Below are 18,893 nucleotides of genomic sequence, written 5' to 3' on the forward strand. Positions count from 1 at the left end.
CCCAAGGCATTACAAGGCAGCAGGCAATGGTGGATGCTTCTAATCCCTCTGGGGTGTAATTATTTCATAACCACTACACATCAGGGTTACCCGATTGCCGTTATGGAAAGTTTTATTCTCTCTCCTTTCTCAGCCCAAGCCTTTTAAAATTAAATACACCTCTGACCTATTTTAGACAATCCCCATTCTTTCCCTTAACTTGCAGTGTAGAACTTTGTTCTTTTCTTTAGGCAGCAGAGGAAGGCTAATCTTTTTTTCTTTTTTTTTTCTTTTTCTTTTTTTTTTTTTCCCTACTTCATGCATATCCAGCACAGTGTAAACTGCTTGGAGGCAATCTTTTCAAAGGTGACAGACTGGATTTGAACAGAGATTTATTCATTGCTTGATTTTGGAAGGATTATGATCCTCTGCTTCGCAATGAAAGGTTTATAAAAGATGTGTTGCTGTAAGAAACCAGGGTCAAATACACGCAGACACGTTTTCAGCTACAGTTTACCATCTTTCTGGTAGAAGAGATTTTTGACGTGATGTGGATCAATATGAACTTTTTTCTTTTTAATTAGGAAGCCCTCTTTGCCTTGTCCATCTCCAATCTCAAAATCCTGAATAAAGAGCCATGAAAGAAACATGCAAATGATATCTTGCTTGAGGAATAGACCTTTCTATTTTTGGAGAATGACAATGGCAGATGATGATGCCATTTTTGTCACCATGAAACACCAGGTTGGAAATACGAAGAATTTTAGAGAATACAAGAGAAATGAATCCTGCTTTCCTGGCAAAATACCCCAACAGCTTCTCATATTACACCCAGGCTCTGAATGGCAACAACCAGGTCAAAGTCAAGGCTTTCAGACCAGAGCATTGCCATTTCTAGGTCTTTTCAGCACTCACCTGTGCAGCTCTGGAAAAATCTGCAAACCTAAAAATTGCAACATCACAGTTCCCAAACTGACACATGTATTAGAGCAATAACTGGCAGCGCTCTCGTGGCCTTAGTGGGGCTGACATCAGACAGTGTTCAGACGTCAGCAGAGGAGAGTGAACTAGATTGTGTTCGACCTAGTGACGGAAATCTCAGAATATCTTAAAAATATCATTCTTCCTCCTAAAGTTTAAAGATCTCAAAAAAATATTATTAATATTTCAGACTTTCCTCTCACTGTTTAACAGGTTTGTGATCCTTATGCATTTGTTTTGTTGAGTTCCCACAGGAGATAAGGGCAAAGAATTAGTAACAAAAGCAAAGGCAGGGGAAGTAAGAGGGGGAAAAGTTTCAAACTGAGTCTGTTTGCTCAGCAAGAAAGCTGTTGCTCTTTGGGAGAAGCAACAAAATAATCAATATAGATATAAGATGTCATTAGATGTCAAGCACCTTAACCAAATCTTATGGAATCCGTCATCTGAACTTGCATCCTGACATTCCTCTACCTCTAAAGTACACTTTTAGAGTGCAACACCAAACAAATGCTTTCCCTTGCACTATTCTGCAACAATACACTGACATTTTAAACTATACGAGAGTCCAAGCAGCTGACAAAAACTGCGTCTTGCTAGCACTGTGGCTATTTGGCAAGTAGCAAATACATTCATCCAGAATATTTTATTTATGTGATATGTCAACTGGATGATTACAAATACAGTTTTTATTTAAACTTGCCAATTTTAAAGCATTTCTTTAGACACTGAAGAAATCAAGTATTTAGGATTTTAAGAGTTCTGATTTTTGAAAACAACACTCAACAGTTTACTTTCTATACTCATCAAGGGCTTCAAAGGTATCACATCTTTACCATACTTTGATATTTAAGTAAAAACTTATGGGCTGAGTTTTTCGGAGTGGTGTTTTAAAATTCTGACTACAAGATAAACCTTCATCTCTTCTGCTCTACTGTTGGTTTACATTGCCAAAGTGTTCAGAGTAAGCTCTGCAGTTCAGACACCAAGCCACCTCCTCTAAGGATGACTGAAGGAAGACAAGAGGGAAACTGTTCCTGGGAAGGTCATCTGCTTGCATCAATTCTCCTGAGGTAAACTTGGAGTCATTAGATAGAAGCATATTAATAAAATTGTCTGGAGTTCACTGTTTTCTTTAAGGTATTGTTAATAAATCACCTATAGATATCTCACAGTAAGATTTTGGATAAATTAGGACAATAGAGGCAAACACAACATTATTTCAAAAATAACAATCTAGCCTATGTAATGTGGACTATGAAGCGGGAATCTTTAGTAAACTGTGTTAAAGTTAGAAAAGGGATCGACTAATGACTTTCAGAAGTCCTTCCATTTTCTCTTTTTCAGGGATTTCTTGATGCATTTCTACAAACATTAAAACAAAATACTGATTGATTTCCCTGACAGTGGAAACATTTTAAGATTAATGACCAAAACACCGAAAAGTACTTGAGTTCACTGACTTGCAAGTCCATACCAAAGTAAGTTTAATGTTGTTTCATTAATTGGCTAAAACATGGGGGTGGTGCAGTTTTAGCTACTTAAATATGTATCAACTCAGTATTCCAGGAAAACAGCAGCAGTTCTCCAAATACGAAAACTGATAGTCTTATCTTTCAAATTGCTCCAGCTACCACAGAAATGAAAACACCACTCTAAAAGCCTCAAAATAAAACTTTTATCAGGTTGTGGGTTTTTTCCTTCTCTGATTTAGCTACTTAATACTGTTTCTTTCTCCTCAAATGGAACAGAAATGAAGACAGCTAATCTGGACGGAAAGCTCAGCACACTGGTAAAAATAAATGGTTCAACACATTTTTATACAGAGCTTTCAATCTCCATATAATTGTTTTGAATGTGGCACTGAGTGGGTAAATAACAAAAAAAGTATTTCGGTTTCATTAAGCAAGTGCTAATCTGAATGGACTGATTTGGCGGGGTTGCCATTGCATAATTGAGAGCCAGTCATAACACCAACACTGTAACACCTCACGTACGACAGCATTGCTATCACTGGCAGTCTCAGGGGAGTGATGGACTGGGAAGAAATGGAGATTTTAGCCATCTGTTTTAAAGTACATAAAAACATGGAGCGGAACCACAACAAAAGGAGAACTCAAAGAATTTTGACCAGAGGACTTGAACTCAAACCCTGTCACAATAGAAACTTCCATTAATACATCAAAAAAGAAAGCAAAGAAAAACCAGAAAGTAAGTACTGGAACTCATCATCGTCCCCTCTTCCTGTTTGTGCATGTCAAGACTGTTCAGGCGCAGCCTGAACTGTAGGAGAAACATTTATTAGTTTCCTCTAGAGCACAAGTTCTCATTCAGAAATATACAGTGTCTGTCATTTCACAGTATTTGCCACTGAAGTGCAAGGACTCAGTAGTTAAGAGCATTTAAGACCTGGTTGAGTACATACATCCGCAGGCTGCTAAGCACTAGGGAGTATGATGAAGAGGAGACAGTTGGTAGAGATCAGCTCCATAAGCCAAAACACTGGTTCAGAAATACAGTTAATTAATCCTAGTAAGCTGCAACCATTTGCTCCACTGGCTTTACACCGCAGTTCCACAAACCTTAGTTATTCAAACCACAAAGTCACTTAAATATTCAGATTTCTGTCACCACTAGACAGTAAACAGACAGGCAAATTAGTTGTTTTAAATTTGTATAGCGGAAAGAATATAAGCTTTTTTGCTAATCGGGATTTCAGTTACTTTTTCATTTGATTTCTAGTTCTAAATGAATACAAGAACACTTTATTTTGCTTCAAAAAATATATCTACATGATAAACAATATGTGTATCTCAAGAAATCTAAAACATTATGACCCATCAGGAGGTGAATGCTGCTCTGACTTTACAAGGCAGCTGTAATCTGTAATTAAAGAATTATAAGCATCTTCCCTTGGGATAGGGCTCCTTCTCTGTCCAACTCAGAAACGGGACTGAGCTCAAGTCATGGGCCATTAGACTAAGTGCTGTGCAGGCACAGGGAGAACAGACACTCCTTTTCTAAAGAGGCAGAAAATATGCACAGCGGATGCTAGAGGGGATGTAGTAATGCTAACAGACTTCTGCAGAGCTTTTTTTTCTTTTTTAATACTTTAGAAGTTAAGGCTTTTAACCTAAGTAAGGTAGGGCAAAAAGAAATCTCACATGAAAGGGAATGAAGGGAAGCAGTCATAGACAAGATGTTGTAGAACTAGGAAAATATCCGTATGCACAGCAGGAACTGATCATAGTTTAGCTAATGACAGAATAAAACGATAGGTTAAAGGCTAGACTTAGTCTGCCCAGATACAGGAAGATAGAAACATAGTGAGCAATGTCTTCAATTTATTAATGCAAATTTATACTGGTGATTAAAAAAGAAAGAGGGGGCTGTGCCAAGGCACAGAGCTCCTCCAGCAGCACAACCCCATGCTCCCTTGGAGGTGGCTGTCTGCATGGTCAGTGGAAGCCACACTGGGACTTCAGACAAGCTTTAGCCAGCCCAGGATATGCAACTAGTAAGTTAGATGAAACTTCAAAACTCACAAGAACGTCATTATTATCTTAAGTTTATAAGATTGCACTACTTAAGTGCAGAAATGCTTTCATGAACTACAATTATGACTTCATTTTAATTACAGGATAGTGACTCTAGTGAAGCATCTTCATTTCCTTTTTGCTATTTTTATAATGTCTTGGTTTTTCTTGGCATCAGAACAGAAAGAAATGCCAAAGCCTTCTCAAAAACAAAACATGAGTTGTCTTCTGGTAAACTGTACTAGCAAGAAGTCGTCACTGATAGAGGAAGGGAATTACACAGGAAAAGCAGGGCTTTTGATATTTTCCATTGAACGGACTGAGGCAGGGTGAAGTCAACTGAAGGAAGAAAAAAACAGAATCCCAGATCTGTGAAATTTCTCTCCACTACCCACATTACAGGATATTTCTCCCTGTCTTTTCAAATATGATAAACCTGCACACATATGTTCATATACTGTACCTATGCAAAAAAAAGACATATACACGTCTATGTGTATGCAAACATCTTTATGTTGTACATGCAAAAATATGAGTATTGTACATATATACACAGCATTTACTAATAGAGGATATTTTCTGTAGGATTATATCTCACAGTCCAATGGTTATTCTTAAATTTCCTCTTCCTGCTTAATTTCCTATCACATTAATATTCAGAAATTGCATATAGAAGATTTAAGTTTAAAACAACTAAGAAAAAATTGGCCGTCTTCTGCTGCAAAATCATGGAGAGAATTTATACTACTGCTGAACACATCCAGAAGGATTCAATAATCAAAATGTAAATAATTTCATTGCCTAAAGCAAAGTAGAATGAGGCCCTAGAGTGATACCAGCAGCTGCCAGCCCCTTCCCACAAGCTGAGACAGAATATGCAAAAGGTAGTTTTACATACACCTAGGAGGGACCACAGTCTTTGTTTTCACAAATCTCTTTTGCCCATTTTCAGGAGCACACCTAGTACAAGTTGGCCAGGAGCGTGTTTCCACCACTGTCCCCTCCAGAACAGGCTGCACAGACAGACAGCCTCCCCAGACATCAGGTCCAGCCCATCTGTCAAGCCATCAGCAGTCAGTGCAGCACTGCCCTCCTAGGGAAATTATTTTCTCTCTCACATCCAACCTGAACTTCCCAAGCTGTAATTCAGGGCCCATACCCATTGTTACATCATCTGGCATTATCAAGCAGTGCTTGGCCCCATCAGCTTTGCAATTACTCTTCAATCCTCCACAGGATTTGCTCGTTGCCAGGCTCAACAAGCCCAGTCTGTCTCCACGAGACATACTTCAGGCTCCTGACCATCTTGGTAGCCCAAACTCTTTGGACTTGAAGCTCTTCACTGAACAAGCTTTACCTTCCTCACTACCTGTCACAGCAGTGGCAAATCTTAGGTTTTAACAATTGTTTTGACTGACTTTAAAAACCACAGAAGAGTACTCTGGTTCCTACCATACCTGAGCTGGCCTCTCAACAAAAATGGACTTCAACTTTCTCACTTATCTGAACCTCTTTTCATTCACTCAAGGATAAGTATAGCTAAGCAAACATCAAAATATACATACATAAAAACACTATTCTTCATTTACAATAAAATTATTTAAGGTAAAATCCAGCAACCATTTCCATCTGTACAAGCAGAAGTCCTGATGAAAAGCTCGCTGAAGGCAAGGGGAATGTATCCAAATACTTTAATTGGGTTTGGATCAAGCCATTAACAATCATAAAAACAGATAATCTGAATTAGCATTTTTGCAAGGAAAAGTCCAAGTACCAGGTGGGAGAACTTCAAAGTAGTTGCAGTGAGCTTCAGAAGCTGTGCTGGTAATACACTATGTAAAATCAAATCCCTAGCTCAATACGATATTAAGGCAGCTCTCAGACTTTGATGTCACCTACTGACTGAATACTTACTTTGTTAATGATAGTAAAGGAATCAGTCCAGGCATCTGGGCCAAATTCCAATTTGAGTTATTACATTTTGATCCAGCCAAATATTTCTATAGCATCTTCACCTACAGAACACTTTTTCAGCTCTCATATTGTTATTAAGCAGCTTTCAGCTTCAAACTCTATACTTATTCAACCAAGAGTGGCTGCATTTCAGTAGTCTATGAAAGTATTATGTACAGTACGATCTCTAGAAACATTATGGGTATTTATGTCATTTTAATTTGAAACCATTTGTTACAGAGAAGCCACATTCTACAGAGGCTCATCCAATTCAGCAAATTTAGCTTTGATTTTTAAACATTATTATCACTAAATGCCTTTACACCAGAATTACAGTGAGCTGAAGCAAGATACTAATTTTGTCTGAGACTAAACTACATATTGAAAGCTACTGGCCACTTTAATTAGTTCAGCACTCCCAGAATCATTAAAATGAAGACACACACACACAAAAAAAAAAAAAAAAAAAGAGAAAACCAAGAACAAGAAGCTGTATGCCACATACCTAATTTCCTCTGTAGCTTCATGTTGCAAGTTTGATGTCAAGGACATTAGATCGTTCAGCAAGAACAAGGTATCCAAACATGCTGGTTTTGCACAGACAATCCAAAAGCATGAATAAAGACACAGTAACTTAAAAGGCAGAGCACAGAACAGAGACAAGTATGACCTACAGGGAGAAAAAGCAAAGGTGATATGGAAGGCAACAGGACAGTTTACCCTGTACAGCTCAAAATATCAAACCTGCCTCCCCACTTCCAACACTACAAAACCACCCTCTGGCCCCAGCATCATCATGATGTCAAACACCTCAACTGACTGTCAATGCGTTCACTACTCAGACTGTAACACAAGCCTTTTGCATTTATTTCTTTGAAACTTGCCTCTCAAAGGCTCTGTTGATAGAGGCAGACAGATTACCAGGACTGCTGATGCTGTTAGTATTACTGATGCTTCAGCTGCCTTGCATACAAATAAGCAGTGTCAGCTGCTTCTTCCTGAGTACTTCAAACATTTTCACTGGGATACAGGCGCAGGGCAAACTTCTGTACAAGCTAAAAGACATTTTAGCTTTAAAGCAGTTTCCCACTTTCCCCATATACCACCCAGGAGCCAAGTCAGGCACAGATGGACACTGAGGTGGGCAACTAACACACAAAGCAGCCTCCTGGATGCTGCTATACCTATTCTTATGCCACATTACTTATAAAGATCCTCTTGCAAAGATGAGCTGGAGGAGGCAGACAAAATGTGCATGTCCTAACATGACATTCTCTGCACTATCTCTGAGCAGGAAAGGCCACCATCCTCAGTTTCCCTCCACTCTTACATAAGGTGTCAAGACAGTAACTTTGAAGGGGCAGCTGGGAACACCAGCACATACTGGCTGTACTTCATACACGTAACCTGAAGAGTGGAGCAAGCTGTCCCCCCAATACCTGTACAGTCCATCCACACATGCTTCCTTCTCCCCCAGTGCCCTTGTGCCTACTGACAGGGAGTGACACAGAGCATTGTTGCTTCATCAGGCTTCAGAGCAGTAAGATCCACCAGAAAGGAGGAGGCTCCATCCTTATAAGCTCAAACACTACAACAGAGCAGCTGTCTTACCTCACACTGCCTGCCCAGACAGTTGTAATAAATGAAACACAATGATCTACAGCATTTTCCTCATATTTAAAATTGCCATTGAGGGACCTATTAACCTGTGCCTTCGTTCTCTTGCTTCTCCACAGAACAAGATGTAATCCTCAGGTTCCAGAAATTATCGCAATGACGTATTTCACAAGATGTTTCATTTTAGCTCTATACATACACTGCTTCCAAAAGAGATTTTGCACATCATCAATTAACTGCTATAGATTTTTGCTGCCTTTAGATTTGCGGTCTTCATTTGATGCATCCATCCTGCTGCATGGAGGTCAATACACTTATTCTGACAAACATATCAACTTTATCGGATAAAAATAGTAAATATTTGGGGTTTCCTCCTCTTGAAGTCTGCAGTGGCCTCTCAAAAAAAAAAAAAAAAAAAAAAAAACAAAAACAAAACACCACAAAACACCACACACAATGTTCAGATGCTAGAAACTCCTGACAGCTTCTCATTCAGTCAGAGGAGGCACTAAGGTCACTGACTTGAAGGGAACCACTAAACCATGAAGAAAGTCAACAGTGACAAATTCAAGGCAGGTTAGCAGTAACACTTGGATTGCAACACTGAAAAACAGCTTTATGAACCTAGCTGAGCCAAGTAGCCTTACAGTAGCACCAGTGAAGTACACTGATTCGCTGCTGACACTCCAGTACAGCCAGAACAAATATTCTGACCCACTTCATTGGAGGGCCCCCTCTTTATATAGTAATTTGATAGTAGCAATTATTTACCCTTTAAGAAAGACTAACTCTAGGATGCTATTAATCAGGACACCATCTATCCTGTGCATTTCCAAATGAAGCAAAACCAGTAAGTTATTCATTTCTGCGCATTTCAAATACAAGAGGAAAAAAGAAACACAATGAAAATACTACAATAAGCCATTTAAGTAAGAGACAACTGATTTTGTCATCAAATTCTTTGTATGTTGGACACAGAGCCTGGACAACAATACCACACCAGCACTATCCATCTGGGATTTCCAATGCCTTTAAGAACCCTGGATTTAACAATTTTGAAAGGCACTTTAGCGACTGCAACGACAAAACATCAGATGCATAAATCGAGGCCACTGTATCCCAACTGATTAAACCAGAGTGATCTAATATTCATAGTTTCCCAAGAGTATGTCTCTTTGTTTTCGAGTGCCGTCTTGAGACTCCTTGGCACAGAGGGAGACTACGAAGCACAGCTGAGCAGTTCTCTCGCCTGAACTGCTCTCAAGACAGCACTTTGAAACAGGAAGAGACAGGACTCAAGAGAACATATAAATATCTTATAAGGTGCTGGAACAGTCAGCAATTAATTTTTCAGCAAAGAGAACCTTTTATTTCAGCAATGTGTGAAAAATAAATTTAAAATTCTATACCCACTGCCTGGCTACTCATGTTCTGACCCAAAGTACTAACAAAAATGGAGGAGTCACAATTCAGGAAACTGCATAAAACAGGCCAAGAGCCCCTGCTTTTATTTAACCCGATTTCCACAGCAATAGATGAGAGCTAGATTTCCATTACAGAACTCTGCAGAAAAATTTGTTTTCTTTCTATACTAACCTAAGAGAAAGAGAGCACTCTGGCTTTAATTAGGACAAGAAGGGGAGGTGTAAGATCCTGAAAGCTTTACGTGCTTCAGTGCAAAAATGCTTTTGTTCTTCTCAGGTTTGGGGTAGGTTAGACAAAGCATGAAAGCATTAGCCACACCAAATGGGCATGTTCAATTTTCACCAGAGTATTAGCTTAAAAGCTGAGCCAGATTCAACACATGATCTGATGGGGAAAAAAGTGCTCCTCCACCCCTCCTCTCCTTCCTGATCACTGATTTTGCTGAGGTTCTTCCTACACTATTTTAACCCGTCTCTCCTCAATACATTGTTCTTCCAACATGTGGAACCATTTGCCCTGTCCCAAGTTCTTCTCTGCTGTCCTAAGTAAACAATTAGTGATAGACTCAATTAGCTCTCTGATTAGTTGACCTGCTATGTCTGCCAAGATCTGGAGGAGAGCTTCAGACATGCACCTAAATGGTTGGCCACACATTTCCACTTTCAGCCAGGAAGCCACAGAGAAGAGAATCTGTTTCTTGGGATGTTTCCAGAATAATTTCCAAGATCAAGAAGTCACAACAGACCAGAATATGAATTAAAAAAAAAAAAAAACACAACAAAACATTTAAGCTCCCCAGGCCCTTGATGTCACTGTAAGAAAGAAATTAAGTTCCTATACCACTGCTGCAGCTCACCACTGCTGCAACAGTCCCATAATACATATGATAAACAAAACTGATTTACTAAAAAATGTAATGGTCTTGATATAGTTTCTTTCCACAAAACAGAAAAGGTATTTGTAAAAAAAAAAAGTAATGAGAAGAAGGGGAAAAAACAACAGAAATCAGGAATTCAGCTTTGACAACACACATCTAATGCCACAGGACTGGGTTCAAACACCTGCCCTCAACAAGGCAGCAAAAGAATTTAAATCAAGCCAATGTGTTGTGTGGGTGCATTGCAACACTTGAGCTAGTCTAGGTCTTCATCTCTGGATTTGATAAATACACCACCAGGAACCCAAGAAAAATTCTTACTTATACCTTGTACACAAGTTTTCATAAACAGTTTCTTTAAATTAAAAAAATACTCATCCTGATATCCCCAAACAAATGCACCTCACAGCATTTGGTTCCTCTGTGAATTATAGAGCCGTTTTATGATTCAACTATTTGTTCAGCTGCTTGCAAGCTTACTGAACTAACAATGAGTAACAATTCTTATTAAATATTTCAGATGCTTCTTTCAAAGGTCTCATCCTTAGGAATCCAGGAAGATAATACTGATTTCCATTAAGTAAACATTTTGTCAGCAGTAATTCAAGTTTTGTACGCTAAGCATTCAAAAGAGGTAAAAAGACATTTCTTGGAGCAGATTCCAGCATTAGCACTGAATGCTTAAGACCTAAAGCAGCAACGTTTGAGCGGGAATTAAAACAAACAAACATCAAAAACCAAAGCAAACACTGCCACCGACACACACACCAAAAGTTAACACTACAACCCCACAAAATCCAAACTTAGTAAATACATATGGACACAAGCAGTGGGGTTGCTGGCTCACCAAAGGCACAATATCATGAAGCAGATGAAATACTCGCTGCTCCAGTTAAAAGCTGCAGTAATAACTTGGCAGCTACAAGCTGTAAGTCCTCTTCCAGCAATTCCAAATCACTTGATTAGGCATTTAGGACCATACTCACCACCAGCTTCATTCCACACAGTTGGTGCTGGCGGTATTTTTGTCTAGGATTTGTTTGTTCGGGGCTTTTTTGTTTGGTTTGTGGTTGTTTTTTTAGTTTGGGTTTTGGGGTTTTTTTTGTGCTTTTTGGTTGTGGTTGGTGGTTGTATTGGGGGGGGGGAGGTGTTTGGTTTTGTTTTGTTTTCAATCAGAGGTAGCCAGCACTTAGCGAAGCTTTGACTTCATGGATGGCAACAGAGAACGAGTTGTTCCTTGTGCACCTCACAGGCACTCTCCAGCTTCAATCCAGACCTGGGTTTTCACCTTTCCAAAAGCCCCGCTCAATTTTTGCTGAAGTGAAATTGAAAGATAACTCAAGATCCAGGTGTGATTTTTATCCAAACCGCTGAGCACCAGGGGGAAGCACAGAGGAAGATCTGAGAAGCCCATTCAGGAATTAACCCTGCTGAGGTGAGGGAGTGTCAGAGGGCTTCCTTCATGCTGAAGCTGCTGCCTTCCCTTCTAAGCTGCTCATTTCCCACACGATCAAACCATCAGGTCCTTTGGATACAGAACCCAAAGCCATCGGAGGCAAACCAGACAGACTACTATTTTCTGGACATCGAAATTCAGACTACTTCAATGTCTCCAGGGTAATTTCTTTTGCAAGGGGTGTCTGCCTGCTACAAAAATCAACCGGAATGAAATTATTTCCAACAGACCCATGAAGAGGTAACAAATCGCCATTGTTTTCTTATGCTTTGGATTCAAGTCTGGCTGCAAGGTGTAAACCTACAAGCTAAAACAGCCACCTCCTCTCTTGTTACAATCTCCCTCCATTAACCAGTTTCCCTCCCTCATGATTTTGCTTGCCCTTGAAAGCCGGTCAACTGCATAAATAAATATGCAAAAAATTAAGACACTAGGGAAAAAAACTATTAAAGTAATGGAGCCAGTTTACCCATTCCTCCATGTTTTTGTAATTCATTTAGAAAACAGCATCTCAGCTGCTTGTCCTTGAAAACCCCCAGAAGCTCTCTGCAACTTGACATATTTAAATGGTTTCTCTGGTCATTGACTCTTTTCCTCAGCACTTCAACTGAATGCCTCAAAATAATGGAGTAAAGCAGGGTCCACCACCATGTACGTGGCCCAGCACACAACCATGTCTCCCTTTCATTGCTCACGCTCAGGCCAGCAGATGAACTCAGTGCAACTGAGACAACAGCAGCCTAAAGGGCACCCAACCTCCAGTTATAATAATTTCCACTCATTTGAAACAGCTACACCATGAGAACTCAAGACTGTCAACTGAAACATTTTTTGGTGGGGAATAATCAGGAAACTGCAAAATGGAATAGGAGCCCATGGCTTCTGTGTGCCTCCACCTGCACCGCAGAGGTGACTCAAGGCCTTGTTCTATGGCCAAATATTTCTCAAATCAATAAAGTTTACACAATTAAGAGACAACAATGCCAGCAGACTACAATTAGAGCTTGCATGCAGCCCGCAAGTGGAGTCGGATACTTTTAAGACTGCTGAAAAACTGCTCTAAGTACTTCCAAGTATCTCTTGCAACTCAGCAAATGCTGTTTTCTTAAAAGCAATCTTGAGTCTTACCTCTCCCTCCAAAATGCATCATCCTTCCAGTTCACTTTTCTGCCTACTTTTGGTGTATTCTCTTTCAATCCTCTATTTTTCCTTCAAACACTATTACCCATGAATGTCAGTCACATACACACAAAATGAACAGTTTAGCAAAAACAGAATCAGAGCATAGGCCACTGCCATAAAACTTTTAGTCTGTCACAATTTCATGCAAGTCTGGGTCAAGGTCTTTCCTATGCCCCCTGAAATTCTCAGACATCTCTCAAGCAGGACGCTAAACAAGCTGGATGCTGAACATGCTATGAACAATTTAAACACCATTGTTATTCTTGAAAAGGTAAATGAAGGTTTCTTTCTTGCATGCAGAAAGGAAAACCTGTTATAACTCAACATGTTTTAAGTGCTTTCCAGTCAAAAACACTTTAAAAAAAAAAAAAAAAATCTCTACCAAAGGAGGTCACCTTTCTTGGTAACAGGATCAAGGAAATAACCACTTTGGCTTCTTGTTTCTAAAGAACAGATGCTTTCACATTATTAAAAAAAAATGTGGGTTTACCCACTGTTTTTTCCACAGATTAGTCCAGATATAAGCCAGTGGTTGAACTATCTTCAGTGAACAGACAACAGTAGTGCCATTATTATAGCTCTGCTTTTCCCCGCATGGAAAAAAATATAATTAACACAGCTCCAGTTAATTTTACTATTAAGAGCCCAGTGGGGAACAGTGCAAGTGACAAGAACCCAGTGCTGCCACAATTTATGTGACATTTTGTGCAAGTTATTCAATGAGCTAATTTGTACATAGCTACAAGCCCATGTTTAACAGAATTGTGTGGATTTACTGATGGAGAAAGGCATCTAATTACAGCGTCCATGAATGCAATATTCCCTTTATCTGGGGCACCACCAAACCAGCTCCTGCAGCCATGGTTATACCAGCAAGCAGAGAATTGTGCTTGCAAATACAGAGGTTGTTCAACAGTGTCCATGGCCCTCCAGTTCCAGGTCTCCCTGCTAAAGCTGCCAAGTAATGCAAGACATAAGGAAAAAAAAAAAAAGTGAAATGGTAACAGAGCCAGAGAGGAAAATTCTTACTAGGCAATGGCCACCAAACCTACTTTCATCAAATGAGGAAAAAGTACAACTGAAAATAACTGGCAGAGGACGAGAAGAGAAGTGACACCTACAGCACTATACCCTGGGAAGACTGGTGTACAAAACCATTTCCATCTAGAGTTTAAAAATATAACCACAGAATGATTTCTATTTGACTTCCGTCTCACAGAACCCCATTTTTACAAAACTGAAATATGAACAAAATTGGAGGTGATCTGCCATCTCTCTCAATCAAGAAATCAGCCTGAAAAATTCATTAATGTGCTCCTTGATTAAGTTATTCTTCCAACCTATGCCACTCATGCTGCCACTGAAGCACTAGGAAAATATGTACAAAATTTCATTGTTTCTTCTTGTGCGTGCTACAAATATGTAGCACTTTACCTTCAAAGGCACCAAATTATTGGTCCAAAGTACAGTTTCTAAACACTTTAGTGCAAGGTCATATTAGCAAGTTCTGTTAACAAAGAAAAGCAAAGTAGAGAGATATCATATTTAAATGACCACCTTTGCCAACTTTTTCCACCCCCTCTCAAAGACATGTAGCCTTTGAACTAAAACATTGAATATACTCAAGAATGAGTACACAATCCCTTGTTAAGCAGACCTGTGCACTTCAGTGTCTGGTTAACCAGTTACTTTTCATTTTCTACATACAGTTCATTTAACTTTGGAGACACAAGGACAAAGAAAATACAGGACAACAACAGCAATGATAAAGAAAAAAGAATGAAAGTAATTGCTTCCCCTTGAACATGGAATGACAGCTCCTCATGAAAAAAAGAAAAAAGCGTGCTTCAAAGTTTCTTAGGGTGGAAAACATGAGGTTTTAAATGGAAAACCATATTCGCATATTTTCATGGTCCTGCACATTTAATTCTATTTATTGGCATGAATCCTCCCACTCAAAGAAGTTCATAATCCTCTGAAGTGGTATTTTATTAATCAGGACAGAATAAGGGTTTAGCACAAGTTACAATAAAAACAAAAAGACTTTGTGTGCATTTCATCCACTTCCATCCAAAATCTTTTATCTTCCATCTCAATATCAGGCTTCAAGACTGCATCTGAAATACACAGAAGCTGCCTCCTGGAATGAGTTGGGCTGGCAGCTCTTAACTACTTCACTACTTCATTTTGTTTTGATAAAGGAAACAATCCTATGGCTACAATAACACTTTAGGCAGAAAGAAAACACTCATATTCAGCATCTTGCCCAAAACAACATGCAAAAGCAAATTAAAAAATATAGTGAAAAGACTTCAAGACCATAACTTAAAATGCTGACAACAACAAATACACAAATAATGACATGAAAAAGATGCTGGGGAATAAAAGAGAACTGTTTCCAAAAATGCAAAGCACTAAGTGCTACAGCTAGAATAGCAGAATCTTACCCTCTAGTTGAACCTTCCCTTTTTATCTCTGTATTCTAAATTTGTACTGGTTCCTTCGCTAAAAATACACTTTGAAGTTTTCATAACTATTGGTCCTAGCTCATCTTTCTTCTGCCTCTGAGAACAGCTAAAGTAATAGATCACTGTAATTAGACTCTGATGGGTGCAAGAGACAGTTTGTTTCAGTTAGAAACAGGAACAAAGATGAGTCAGAGAGGAAAGAAACCTCAATAAATTTAGTAAGAAAACTGTTTCTGAATATGGAGAAAACTACAAAAAAATAAAGATAACTATATGTTTATCACCAAAATATCTTACTACAAAGAGAGATACAACACACAAGAGCTAAGCCCACCTTTTCCAAGACCAGAAAGACAGATTTGTATGTGTAAAATGCAAACAGGAATTATTCTGTGCATGCATTATTTGAATGGAAAGACTTAAGGCATACGGGATATATAAGAACATACATCAGACAGATATATATAATCTCCATTATGTATGTTCTAAGAATATATATCTCCTACATTAGGCTAAACATCTAGCCAGGAAAGACATAAAGATTATTTTTTCATCTTCATTACTTCAAAGGCATGCCTGTGTGTGTACATATATATATGTGTGTATATATCTAGAAAAAGAAACAAGAAAACAGTTATTTGAGGGTCTGACTACCTACAACATGAAATGCATTTCCCTATTTGTAACCTTGCACACCACCTATTAAGCTGAACCTTTAGCCTCAGCTAAGTCCTAACTATTACTGCAAAACAAATGATGGAAAGAAACAACAAACCTATTTGTTCGTGCACCAGTACTATTCTCAGCTTCATAAGGCCTTCTCCCTGCCCGACATTTATCCCATAGAGCACTCTTGCAGAGCAATTCCATCTCTCCTATCTCATTTTGACTGTCACCATGACTGTCCTACAGCTTACCAGCATACTCACATCTCTCTGCTGCTTCTACCTGACAGATCAATTGTACACACCCATTCCCATCTCTGCCCCCCCATTGAACAGTCTCTCTCTCTCTCTGTTGGATTCAATTTAATGCCACTACTGTGATTACCCAAGATTTTGCTACATGAGGTATGGAAAGGAGAATTATTGAACATTACACCTGTTATTAAAGGTAATGTCAAGAAGGAATCTCCTAGATAAAACCACCCACTGCTGCAGCCAGTTTAACAAGTAGCCCATCTTGCACACAAGCTTTTCCCCTCCCCATGTACCACCCACTGCAGTTGTGACACACTGAATCAACTGGATGAAGAAATTAGCAAAGTTTCAAGAAATGGTCAGCTTCTGTTTACAGCAAAGGCACATGCATATCTGTGGTGATAAATATACTGCAACCCACTTTTTAGTGTGCAATACAAAAGTGCAGAGTTAAAGCTGCCCTGCTACCTAACCTGTATGTTAACACATTTTGGTAAACAGATAGGTTTAAATTTGTTTTCCAACACTAACAATGCCAGCTTGTGCATTACTTATCAAAAACTGTGCATGTTTCAGTTCCTGAAGTACTGATATGTATGCTCAAATTCAGTCCTTGAAATGGCGTAATCTCCAACGAAGGAACAGAAAAATCTTTGGGTAAAATTTGAAGACTGTAGGTCTGCAGTGTTATCAACCCTGCATTATCATTATAACTTTAAATTAAAGAACCAATTACAAAACAGAAGCAATTGTGTGAGAATCTTGTATTTCATGTACAAAAATAAGGTTAAATGCAGCAGAATCCTAAAATATAATTCAAGAGACAAATGAAAAGAACGCCAAAAGTATTCAGCAGTTCAAATGCATTTTAGGATCTCCTGCCTCTCACTAGAACAGCATAAAACCTTGAAAGGGTTAGGAAACCTCAAAAAAGATGCAGACTGCTTTCATTTGATAAAGTATAAAAGTTGTATGCATAGAAACCATCTCATTTTAACACACTGCATCTTCTTCTTTCTTCACAACAAGTCATTATTTGGACTCCACCCTTACTGGTTTTGTCTGCTTTTGATTGCTTGGACAGCAACCCGTTGAAATTTTCATGTGCTATTTAGCACAAATTAAGAGCAATCAAATAGTAGTCTCAGTCTTGACTAGCTCCCAATACCAGCTTTTTTTTTTAATTTGAACTGCTAACTTCAACAACAGCCTCCTCCCTCCTATCTTTGTGCTTTGTGGTCCACACATTTTTTGCATGCGATCTTCACAATCGCTTGTTCTCCCATTTCCCACCCCATCACCATGTCAGATCAGGTCTGACAGCAAGACTCAAGCTGTTTTCCACAACTTGAATTCTGGAATCTGCCTGGAGAAATGTTGCTAATGTAAGGCTGCATTTTTTTGTTGTTGTTTTAGAAGATAATTCAGATCTTAAACCGGCATTTAAAAAGAGAGTCAGGCTGCCAAGTACTGAAGGTAGCAAACAGCTCAGATTTTTCTGAAAGCATCTTGTGGCAGCTGCAAGTTTGTATTACATTTACTTAGAACAGTAATTGCCTTTGGAAATTAGATTTTCCTGCTTGTTTAAAAGATTTACGATGAGTAACCATAAAAATTCAAAATTTAACTCACTAAGTGCTGATGTTAGCAAGCAGATATAGAAGATACGTCTGGCAAAATTAAGCAGAGATGGAAATGCACCATCAGATAATGCAGGTCATTTATTTTATGATACCCTCTGATATGCTTCAGAGCATCCATGCTCACAGTGATTCTAAACATACAAAGAGTACAGTTTGTGAACTCTACCCCATCCTAAGAGGTCTCTCTCAGGAACAAGTACGCTTTGCTATCCAATCTATATTTTCATTTCTGTGTTTTCATCCTTCTTGGTATATTCCCCAGGTACTCCTAAACAATTCTTCCTTATTGGTATTTTCAGTTCTTATTTAGTCAAGCCCTAAATATTTCCATTTTTCTTTCCTTTCAGTGACATGACAATTTTCCACCATCCTTTCTGTAAGCTGATTTGATTTGTCAAATTATTTGGATAATAGGTCACCTAATAGGTCTGGTGCCAGAAGTACCCAAGAACTGTTTGTCTTTTGATACAGTCTGCAGAGGATGAACTTTCAGACCTGCATTTTTGGAACGATGAGCCAAAGGGCCCCTGGGATATAGTAACCAGAACTTGGAAGCCAGAAGGGCAATCAAGAGTGGCTGGATTTCAAGGGAAAGTGACAGGCATTTAAAATCAATTGATATTTTCTGTTACTGTTTGCTTGGAGTGCATTTTTTTCCTCTTACTGGCTCTTTATTGCATTTTTTTTTCCTTCTGTGCTGCAGCACCCACACAGCACTCACAGACCAAAGTGAGGATGGGGATGTCACTCACTTCCACAGAAGCCCTTGTGTATCAACATCACCTGCTCCAACAAAAAGGAGGGCAGCGCATTTCAAACAGTCTTTTTTAAGCACCACATACCACTCTTCCGGAAGTAA

The 18,893-nt window shown here is 39.0% G+C and overlaps 1 protein-coding gene across 7 annotated transcripts in view; it reads right to left on the reverse strand.

Moving 5' to 3' along the window:
• Nucleotides 1-18,893, reverse strand: part of RGS6 (regulator of G protein signaling 6) — a 288,794-nt gene that overhangs the window by 248,258 nt on the left and 21,643 nt on the right. The window contains exon 1 of one of the 7 annotated variants that reach the window (XM_071809269.1): nucleotides 6,952-6,976. The exons of the other annotated variants lie outside the window; for them this stretch is intronic. The gene's annotated coding sequence lies outside the window, so the exon portion shown is untranslated. Of the gene's footprint in view, nucleotides 1-6,951; nucleotides 6,977-18,893 lie in introns of those variants that run through there. 7 annotated transcript variants of the gene reach the window in all.

The sequence above is a fragment of the Patagioenas fasciata genome, chromosome 5 (assembly GCF_037038585.1).
Source record: "Patagioenas fasciata isolate bPatFas1 chromosome 5, bPatFas1.hap1, whole genome shotgun sequence".
Taxonomy (NCBI): domain Eukaryota; kingdom Metazoa; phylum Chordata; class Aves; order Columbiformes; family Columbidae; genus Patagioenas; species Patagioenas fasciata.